This window comes from Centruroides sculpturatus, unplaced genomic scaffold (assembly GCF_000671375.1).
Source record: "Centruroides sculpturatus isolate CEXI.00-Female unplaced genomic scaffold, Cexi_2.0 scaffold535, whole genome shotgun sequence".
Classification (NCBI taxonomy): domain Eukaryota; kingdom Metazoa; phylum Arthropoda; class Arachnida; order Scorpiones; family Buthidae; genus Centruroides; species Centruroides sculpturatus.
In genome coordinates this window covers 41,285-53,726 of record NW_019384785.1, presented here as the reverse complement: position 1 = coordinate 53,726, position 12,442 = coordinate 41,285, and positions in this window count along the sequence as shown.

The window sequence follows — 12,442 nt, the reverse complement described above, 5'->3', positions numbered from 1 at the left end:
TTGTTGTCGCAACTTTCCTTTTTCTAAATACACTTGAGTTTGGCTTTACAAGCTTTTTATATCCTTATACATAAGTTATTAAACCAGTGATGCTATTAAGAATAGGTTACACAATATTCTCCAATAAACTAATAAAATTTCCAAAAATAACTAGAGATTCAACAAATAGTTTGAGCTAAGAAAGTCAAATAATAAAAGTGATGCATTAGAACAATAATAAGTTTTACAATAACAACACTGAAGAATACAGTACATTTAGTTTTATTTTCAAACTTCATTATAATAATATTAACTTCTGAGAAAGCACTTTCTATGAAACCGTACAGTACATTATTTTAAACATAAATGAATCGGGCTTTATTATTTGATTATTAAGATATCATACATTCGAGACATATCTTATATAAAATTTCAAATATTAAATATTTAAAAAAAGTAGTGATAGTAGTTTAATTTGATAGTATTTTACTTTATAGTAATATATATAATTTTTAAAAATATAAATATTTAAAAAAATTCAAACAGCAGGGATCCATAGATCTCCGCGGCTTCCCGCATTGCGGGATTCTGAGAAGCCTAGTTGCGCTGCTATTGTATAATATTTACCTTTAAAGTTATTTAAAATTTAGGTCTGACTTTTAAATAATATTAAAAGTAAATATTATGGAATAATATGAAAGGTAAATGATATAGAATAGAACACGAAGACTGTATTTTTAGATATAAAATTTATTCATATAATTTATCATCAATTTATTAATATAAATACAGTTTTAATATTAATAATTCATTTTTTCATGTGTAGATAGAGGCTGATGTGTTGTGGTTCACCAGTTGTCCTAAATGAATGTCCGCCATGCGGATAGATTCTGTAAAGATGGTGATTCACTAACCAATCTAGTGATAACCAAAAACGGACATGGCCAAACAACAAAGTCAAGAATGTTAAGTCAACGTCAAAGTGTTTGGTTCTTTCCTATCCAATAGCATTGCAGTTAATCGAGCAATTTCGCTAGAATTAAACATAGGATTACCATGTAAACTTCATAGACTCAGCAATAATAAAAACCAGAAGAAGCGAATATCTGGTATGGGACTATCGAATTAACCATTGCAATCATGTGGAACCATCTCTTCCCTACATTAGAGTAGTAATATTATTATCAAAATGACTATTATAACAAATAAAGAACGATGCAAATGCTACGTTTCTACATTATTTGTTTGTATCCAATTCAATGGAAATCAAACAATCGCATGCAGTATTATTTTCCAGTGCAGTGTACTGTATAATCCCTAATATTGGTGCCAATCACAGGAATGTTCGATTGTATGCTTGCTAATATACGATCTGGATATTGGTTCATGTGAAACGACTGTATAAGTGAAGGTTATGAATAAAAATTGTGTCTATAGATATTTCGGTGCTTGTAAAAAATTATCTGTCGTTATTGTTATTTTTCTAAATGTCTTTACTACAGAATATATTTCCATTTAAATTAAATTACGATTTATATAAAGTATTTTAATTAAAAATTATAAACGCTTGTTGCAAAACATATCCATATAAAAATTGCAACACAAATACTAAGAAATAAATGCTTAACGTTAACAACTTCTAATTTTTATATGTAATTTTAAGTAATTGGGAGTTTAAAAAAATACTAAAATTATTAAATATATAATATAGTCGGAATTTTGTTACTTGTTAAAATATATATACGCACAAATTGAAAACTGAAAAAAAAAAAAAAAAAATTCTTAAAAGATGAAATAAGATGTGTTTCTGCTATTTATTTACCATATATCGAAATTTAGATAGGGTAATGTTTCTCTTTCCAAAGTTAAATAGAATCAAACATGGTAATTTGGGGTGCTGCAGACACTTTCCCGGGGCTATCACGGACAGCTTTATAGTGTCCGAAGTTGCCTCGGACTTCACTTTCTGATTAATATACAGTATTTACTTTCTTCAATTTTAGATTGAACTGATATAAGATCTTCTCCTGATCAAGGCAAATCAAAATTATAGTGATTTAATATCTGAGGTGTTCATTTTCCTTTTTTTAAATTGACGAATCTATGGTATTTCAATTTTTACGAATGTTAGTAAATAAATTATATATAATTTCTTTTATCGCAAAAGTTTTGCCATTTTATAGCTATTTGTCGTTGCTCTAGGTACCGTCCGTTATTACTCGGGGGAATACTGGACACTGCATAGTTGTTTAGTATTTTTGGGGAGGAAATGGTTAGTTTTTTAATCTCATATAGTAGCCAACAGATTGGAGTATCAATTCTCATTTTAAAAAATATAAGTTTACAGTATATATATAAGTTTTCTCTAACAGGTCTCGTGATACAGACTAGCAAAATCTTGAGTCCCGATTCCCCAGTTTCCCTATTCATCACCAGGAACCAAAGAATTCTGAATGGAATATTAACATTTAAAGAAGCAAACGGATACGAATCTGTTGCATTAAACATAAATGCAACAGAGTATTTAATGTATAATTTATGCAGAAATATAAAAAGAAATATTAAAGTTATTTTAAGAATTTGAGAAAGATATTAAGAGGAAGAAAGTTTGAATATTTTTCATTGACGACATTAGATATTTTCCATATATCCAAACACATTCAATCGTTTTATACTTATCATATGGTTTAAGGAAGTGGTTCTCAAACTGGGGTGCGAGACCCTTTATAGAGGGCTTGAAGACAAATCGTTGTGGTTATGACTACAATATAGTCATTACATTATTAAAATTTCAATTAATTTAGCAGTTAGTATCGCCGTGTGCTATTCTACTTTTGTTTTATTCCAAATATAATTGCTTACCATCATTGTATACAAAATTGTATCATTGCATGTGTGTCCGCAGAGGGAGCAAACGGAGCACTTGCGCTCCCCTGGAATCGGATAAAAAGTTCCACAAGTTATAATTGTGAAAGTACAGGTATACCTCGCCTTACGTCGGTAATTGGTTCCAGGAGAGGCGACGTAAGTCGAATTTACTTGTCTCCGAATCTACTCTTCACTAGGCTAAAACATAAATTACCATTTTCCGGTTCTGTATTTTATTTATTAATGCATTTTTAATAATATATGATTAATAAGGATCTATTTTAAGCTTACTGACAAATAAATTTTAGTTTTTAATATAGTACAGAATAAAATAATCTAAATTTACGAATGCATGTACTGTAAATACAGTACATACTTGTAAATGTACAGTATGTATATATTTTAATTAATATGATTTTATGTGCTTTGAACGCTTTTCTAGTGATATTACGACTTCAATATTTGTGGCGGACAGAACGTAAAGTCGAATAAAATGACTTAAACTTGATTTTTATTTTTCCGTATACTTTTTTGACAAACGACGTATAATCGGGAACGACGTAACTCGAAACGACGTAAGTCGAGGTATACCTGTAATTTGAGATATGTAATCTTACATCCTCGAACATAGGACACTTTCTCTGTCTTTTTGTATTGATGCAATACTGTATTCTATAATCTACTTCTGAAAACCACCCCTAAAAATTAAATAATTAAACAAAAATTTATTGGTGTAATTATTTGTCTCCAAGTTCGCTTCCTTGAAAAATTTCCTGTAGATGTCCATGTATCATCATATATCATTAAACAAAATTAAACTATAACTGTATACAAACTAAGACAATTTTAATTTTTTAGAATAAAATACATTGTAAGAAACAATTTAGGTTAGTAAGATTTCACGTAAAGTATAAAGAAGTGCTGAAACTTTTTACAGAAAGAAAAAAAGTAACTCATACTTTTTAAAGAGACGTCCCTCTCTAATAGTTCTAGAATTTAAAATTAGAATATATTTCACTGTTACTTAACATACAGTATTTATAACTNATTTAGCAGTTAGTATCGCCGTGTGCTATTCTACTTTTGTTTTATTCCAAATATAATTGTTTACTATCATTGTATACAAAATTGTATCATTGCATGTGTGTCCGCAGAGGGAGCAAACGGAGCACTTGCGCTCCCCTGGAATCGGATAAAAAGTTCCACAAGTTATAATTGTGAAAGTACAGGTATACCTCGCCTTACGTCGGTAATTGGTTCCAGGAGAGGCGACGTAAGTCGAATTTACTTGTCTCCGAATCTACTCTTCACTAGGCTAAAACATAAATTACCATTTTCCGGTTCTGTATTTTATTTATTAATGCATTTTTAATAATATATGATTAATAAGGATCTATTTTAAGCTTACTGACAAATAAATTTTAGTTTTTAATATAGTACAGAATAAAATAATCTAAATTTACGAATGCATGTACTGTAAATACAGTACATACTTGTAAATGTACAGTATGTATATATTTTAATTAATATGATTTTATGTGCTTTGAACGCTTTTCTAGTGATATTACGACTTCAATATTTGTGGCGGACAGACGTAAAGTCGAATAAAATGACTTAAACTTAATTTTTATTTTTCCATATACTTTTTTTGACAAACGACGTATAATCGGGAACGACGTAACTCGAAACGACGTAAGTCGAGGTATACCTGTAATTTGAGATATGTAATCTTACATCCTCGAACATAGGACACTTTCTCTGTCTTTTTGTATTGATGCAATACTGTATTCTATAATCTACTTCTGAAAACCACCCCTAAAAATTAAATAATTAAACAAAAATTTATTGGTGTAATTATTTGTCTCCAAGTTCGCTTCCTTGAAAAGTTTCCTGTAGATGTCCATGTATCATCATATATCATTAAACAAAATTAAACTATAATTGTGTACAAACTAAGACAATTTTAATTTTTTAGAATAAAATACATTGTAAGAAACAATTTAGGTTAGTAAGATTTCACGTAAAGTATAAAGAAGTGCTGAAACTTTTTACAGAAACAAAAAAAGTGACTCATACTTTTTAAAGAGACGTCCCTCTCTAATAATTCTAGAATTTAAAATTAGAATACATTTCACTAGATATTTATTAAATATTTAAACTATTTATTGGTGTTTAAGCAATTATAAAACAATTATAAAACAATTATATAACAATAATTCTTTCTAAAAATAATCGAAACTTAAACCGAGAAAGTTTTTGTAACGATTACATGTTTCAAAAACAACCTTCCATTCATAATAATGATTAATTTATCTTTCAATACACATCTCCAAATTAAATTAAGCAATAGACATTCTAAATTTGTTGAAAAATTAATTAAAATCTAATTAAAACATTTTAAATATTTACTTAGACAGTATTTATTTAAATTTAATAAAAACTTTTAACTATACAGTATTTTTTATCATTACGAATTTTCTGAAATTATAATTTAGCGTTAATGTTATATTAAAATTTAATTACTTAATTACATTAAATATAACATAAAATGAATGCCACTAATAACATAAACAAATGAAAATTCTGAATATGTCTGAAAGTATTTCTCTCGTTACATTAACTTGGACTGACGTGGACATTTAAATACATTCGAGTTTTAATTATATACTGTGTAAATGAGTTGTTTGCAATTATTTTAAAAATATTTGAAAATATTTTAGAATAACTGGAAACTTAACAATTATTTACTATGCAATAAAATATTCATGAATGTTTAAAATCAGTTTTTAACATTAATTTATATGTATAATTAAAATCGTTAATTAAACTATCTTTATATTAAAATAACCAATAATTTTTAATGAAAACTTTAAAAGAATTGTATTTCTCAAATACTTTCTGCTAAAAATTCAAATTCAAATTTGGTCATTAATAAAGAAATTCTGTCACTTTGAATTCATACAATTAAAAGTGGCATTATTAAACCGAAATCACGTTTGGAAAAGGAATTCCAAAAATAAACTTAATATTTCTAAGTTCTTCATTATTTTAGACAATTTATTTTTAGGTAACGCAAATCGACCAGAAATCTTCTATAAGATTTTTTTTTTCTAGTAAACTGTGGCTTTCTTTCCGCCATTTAATTTTTAACGTAATATATTATCGTTTTTATGATAGAGAGTAAAATAACACAAGAAGTCATTTTTTATCAAGAAAATTCTGGATACACTCGATTATTTCTTATCATAATCGATTGATAGTTTTAAGTTTACAATCATGTAAGATAATGGACCATAAATAATTTAAAGAACAACTATAAAAGATTTGTTAGAGCTGTAAATATCATTTGTTCTTTTCAGATAACTAAAAAGTTATACATAAACGAGAAATTTTAGACAGTATCAGTAAATGGAATATGTTAATAATTGGCTATTATTCATATTACTATGACAATGTAAACAAATAAAATTGCCTTAGAAATATATACAATTATTTACTCTGTTGATTATTCTGTTAATAAATCGTTAATTTTGCTTGTTGGATGGTATAAATTTAAAATTTAAGTGGTTTATTATGTAATATTCAAAGACGCATCAAAGCAGTTGTCAATTGAAATTATTTATTTTTAAAATGCATTTTATATACCGGTATTAAAATAATTTACAAATTTATTCTAAACCTTACAAAATTAGATTTCTCAATATTAATTTTATATACTTAAGCATAATGTGATTTTGTTAATTATTGTGTTATGTAATTAATAAGTTTAAATAGCCTTTGTAATAACAATAACTTAAATTTAGTATAAATAAAATAAGGTCAGAATGTTTAACAAATGACACCTAAAATACAAATTCTAGTATATAAATTATATCCAACAAGAATGAATAATATCTCGAAAGACTGATTGATTGATTTATCAACGCAAGACATCAGCACACAAAGCTCACATAATGGTCCATCACAAATATGTCCATTAAGAGTGAAGCAGATCGCAGTGGGATAAGTCAGCATAAGTTAGAGATGGAAAACAACGTTCAGAAAGGAAGAATGCCTTAATCACTTTAAAAACAGAAACTATATCTAATAAAATTATATTGGATGATAAACGTTATCAAGTTGCATGGAACAGAATTATTTAATTTAAACTTCTGAACAGCTAGTTTTAAAATTTTTAACGGGCTCATAAAATAACTGAATGGCTGATTAATCAAGAAAGAAAAAAAAATAAATCTCAGTAGAATAACGTGTTGATGCATTCAATTTAAATCCGAAATATAGATTATTTTGCAGTAATTGGTTCCAATTAGCGCAAAGTACGATTTAATTTATTCTATCTGTTCTTGATTTTTTTCTCTTAAGATAGACACATAAGTTGATTCGGGAATAACTAGTTATATAAACTTTATAAATCAGATTAAATCATAATTTGATTGGTAAGAATCTCAAATTTATTTTATGCTACTACATCATCTTTATAGTGTAGAATATATACTGTTGGAAATCTATTTCCTTCTCTCAATTCGATTCAAATGATATTAAAAATAAGAAACATTTTGAGATATATGTAATTTATTGTGCAGCATTACATCATAACGTTATTTGCTTTACACTAGTGAGCACATTATTGAATTTTTATGAACATCTTTAACGAACTAACAATCAACGATGAATACTCAAAAATGAGTTAACATGCTAACAATTGAACAATTTTTGTTTATTTGTTTTTACTTTCGTAAACACAAGCAAATGCAGCTGTCCATATAGTGAAAATTAGTTTTTGCTATTGAAGAATATTTTAAATGTTATTTTTAATTGTTAAATTTATGATAATTGTTTGATTGACGTTCGGTATGAGAAAACTTAATTATGAAAGACAAAATAATTTATAAGTTTAGATAAGATGTATATTAAATTAACAAAAATTTCTCTCGACTTTTTTCCTAACCATCTGAGAATTACGTTATGAACAGTCTAGATTCATACATTAAAATTTTTCTGCAGCCTCATAACATAAGCATCACATTGTTACTACCAAATTAAATATAATTTATTAATTCTTAAATAAATTATATTTAATTATATATATTTTTTATTAATAAATAACCGTCATCAAATAAGAGTTATTTAGTAAAATACAAAAGATTATTTATTCGAATATTTTCTTTCCATTTAACAATAAAGCATACAAATATATGTATTATATAAGTTTGTTTGCAGATTTTAAAAAATATTTTAATTACTATCAACAGACTTAAATCTATGTAATTCAATTACAGAAATATAAGAAGCTTCGTTTTGTTTTAATATATTAAAATTAAATACTCTTTAGGTTATAATTTAAATCTTCATAAAATATTTATAAATTTCAAACTTTATTAGTGTACTTGACGTAACAGAAAGAATTGAATAATACAGATTTATGATTAATGGCGGATCTACATGCAGGCAATGCTATATACTGGGGTCCTGGTAATTACTAAATCTCAAGAAAAATAATAATTGTAATAATTGAATTGAATAATGATGTTAATTTTTGTTTATATATAGTATATGTGTTATACCATATATACCTGGTATATATATAAACAAAATACAAACTTTATAGGGCCCAATATAAATAACTTTTACATTAGAGCTCGTGATACTTGCTTCGTCACTGGATAGAATGTGATTCATTGAAGCAGATTTTACAAAATGTTCATTCTTGATCAAAAACAGCCTGAAAAATCAGTTTTAAAAATTTTAAACAAATAATATACTAAAGATAATACAGTCGCTTATCAATATAACTTGAACAGTAGCCTGTAATATACGTTACTGAGGACTATATCGCTGAAATATGCTTAGCATATTCAATTTTATGAAAGTCAAAACAAACTGAGATTAATTTTTCTGTCGAAAGTATAGCATTAACAAATTCCGGACCCAGATTTGTATAAAAAGAATGGTTATTTATGCATCTGTCCCAAAAATTGCACAAAAATGTGAAGCTTTATTTGTGAGCGTGAAGTAAATGTGATCTGCTAACTACTTATGAAAAAATGGAGGTTGCTTGCGAGCATTGACCAGCAGTATGTAGCGCTAAAGTTTTGCGAAGAAAGCTATAGAAGTTGTCACTAGTGATGATACCTGGCCACATTCTGACAAGTGAATGCAAGTAGTCAGTGAAGTGTTGAAATATCCTCTAACTTCTCCCACTCTAAAAACGGTGAGAATTGTGCCATCAGCAGGCAAAGCAACGATGATTGCCTTATTTGGTTGCTAAAGAATAATGAATAAAATTATTGTGTCAGGGCATACAATCGTTACCAGACAACATATATAACCGGCCAGATGACCGACGCTGTTAAAGTGTCAGGGTACCAATCTGAGAGACCTGGGATCGAATGCGAAAAATCGACAAATCTCAGAAGTTTTCGGGAAATGGTCTGTCCCGGATATGTTGGAGCCCATCCATCACCACTAGGCCGAATTCACGATGGACTTGAAAAAAACACCCCTGTTTGGTATAGGGTAGCCATAAGTTAAAAACCTGAAATCGGGGTATTGTAAGTGAGATAGTGTTATGATAACATCTGATAGATACCGAACGTTAGCTACTGAATAAATGAATAATTATAAGTAAACTAATCCTATCGAATTTTCAATACTGAATACTTTTTGTTATTTGTGAAACCAATAGTGCTTGTTTGACTTACATTTTTCAAGTAAGCTTTTGTTAGAAAAGCTGGTCCCATTGTAAACATGGTCGAATCCACGAAGGATATGATAAAAAGTAAAATTCCTCTTAACGTTCAAAGGGCGAAAAGAGTAAATAAACAAGTAAATAAAATAAAAGCTAGACTATGTCCTTACGTAACCATTAATTCCTCGCCTATAATAGAAGGAAATCATCGATAATTTTGGATAATTGAATAATTGTTGCATAGCATTTCAGGGCCAACAAAACACTACTCGTGCGTTACGGATTACTAAAGGCGTACTCGTGTGAAGACAGGTGGTATATGCATGTACGACACCTGCAGACCCTATCGCCTAATATTCTCATTTGGCAGTTTTTAATACAAATCGGAGTATTTTCGGCTAGAATTCGGGTGCTAAAGATAGACGATTGCGTCCTCACAATGTGCACTCATGTATTGGTAACGAGTTTTTGGACAAGAAAAATATTTCGTGCAACCATAGTATAGGCCTAGATTTAAACCATGAAACTTTTCCCATTAAAACATGAAACTTTTTCCAGGAGCGAACTTTTAAGTTACGAGAAATCCAGTTCCTGTCCACAATAGCCGTGATCAATGCATTAGGGCGATTCTGAGAACATCTCAAAGAATGGACTACTACAAATCTTCAAGGACAACAGAAACAATAACAAAAATGTTTTGAATTCCACTGGGAATGAGTATCCCCTTCGAAAAAGAGTATAGTCGTTATGTCATGCCCAGAATGATTATCATATAATAAATTAATCAATTTGTTTTGACTCGCCCTAGTTTTTCCTAATTTTAACTGAATTCACTTGTTCAAATTTACACATTTAACTGAATTTTTGCTGTAAATTAAAAATTTAATTTTGTTTTGAATCTATATTGATTAGACACTAATTTCTGTATTACGTGTTCACATTTTAATAAATTCCAATAAATTTCAATTCGCAGCTTTTCATTCCTAATTTCAAATGATGTTGACACAGTCAATATTATTTAAGACTTAGTTTTTCAATACATTATTTTTCAATTTCTTTATGCACAGATAGTACAACAGAAGAGAAGCCCCATTCGCGTGGGGTTAGTAAGGATTTACATTGTTAAAAATTACATGGAATGTAAAAGGAAATATTTACTAAAAAATAAGATTAGAAATATATACAGTATATATTTCATTTTACTTTTCCGACTGTTATATAACCGTTGGGAAAGTATGGTTATCGGTCAAAAATTTACTCCCCAAGATTTTACACTTTGTACTCAGGAGATGTTAAGTCGAAAAATACAAAATAAATAAATAAAAATGAATGATTTTTCTATATGTATGGTTTCTGTTTTCTGTGTGGGGGTGGCTCGATTGTGTTCATTCACTTTTCTTAATAACTCTTGTGTTTTCTGTCTAAAATTTCTGAAATTTTACAGAAAGGTTCATGTATTTATGTATTAAGGGGATTGATACTATTAAATTTTAGTAATTAAAGGTCGAGGAGTAGTGTGTCCTATCTCGAATAAGGTTTGAAGATTTTACCTGTTATAAGAATTTACAATTATTTATTTATTTTTTAAAGAAAACTCATCTCCACCCTCAAAATTAAACTTTTTGTTATTTTATAATAATTAATAATATAAAAAGTTTCAAAAATAAAATATCATAACAAATAGCACCATACGCAATTTTAAATGTTTTTTCCTGGAAAGTTACGCAACTCATGGAGTTTTTAGCTTTGAGAATACAAAGTTTCTATTGTGGTGTAACTACAATGGATACTAAAAATGCCTATACTAAGAACATCATATACATTTTTATGTATTACAATGATCTTTTTAGCTTTTATCGCGTGTGTAATACATTATACAAACATAAACACAATTTATATAAAATAAATTTCATACATAACGAAAACGTCGAATAAAAATAATTAAAAAAGCTACATAGCATATAATATAGCAATTTTTAACAAAATGTGATCATATATTTTATTTTTTGAAGTATAATATATATCTTTTAATCTTTAGCCGCATTTTATTTTTCTCCTCTAAAAATATACCGAACTTTAGATAAATATTCAAAAGTAATGCATATAAAATAGGCTTGTGCGAACTTTAAAACTAGAAGAATAGTCTATATAAGCATTTAAAGTCGTGTGCATTATATATATCATTTTTATGGTTTTGTACTAATGAAAGAAAATTCAATATTAAAGTAATGGGTTTCTTTAAAAAAAACGCAAAAATCGTAATTTAATAGAACATCTTTTATAAAGTAATTGTTAGATATATACATAAGAATAAGATAGTACATATCAAAATTACATATTAAAAATTACCAAAACATTAAAAACAATACATATATTAATACTAACGAGCAATTATTTATTGTGACTTCGTAAAAATACCGGGCTGCAATTTTTCGTAACAATAGTTTCAATTTTAGTAGTGTCTTGCCTTGTATATCATACTTTTCCTGTTAACAACAGATTCATTCTGGTCATCTAACTCCGTTCAGAGGAAAAATTACTTAAAGTAACGTGATTTCCTATGCAAACTGGAAGTTCGTACATAGTTAAATGAGAGGTCTTCTGCTCCTAAGCCTTCTGTATCTGGTCTGAACTTTCATCTATATACAGTAGAGCGTCGATTTTCCGAATCAATTGGGGACTGGGGTTGTTCGTATAACTGATATTTCGGATAACCGATTTATGTACGAAAAAATAGTTTAACGTATCCGATGTCGAAATTTTTCTCCGTTGCGTGTCGCTTCGCGTTGAATTTTCGTCGATGTTAAGCCTAACAAAGACTATTGTATCGTAAAAAATTATTTTTTTATTTTGTACAAACAAAATAAATATATTGAAAAATATAAAAAGAACAAAAAATTATACTTC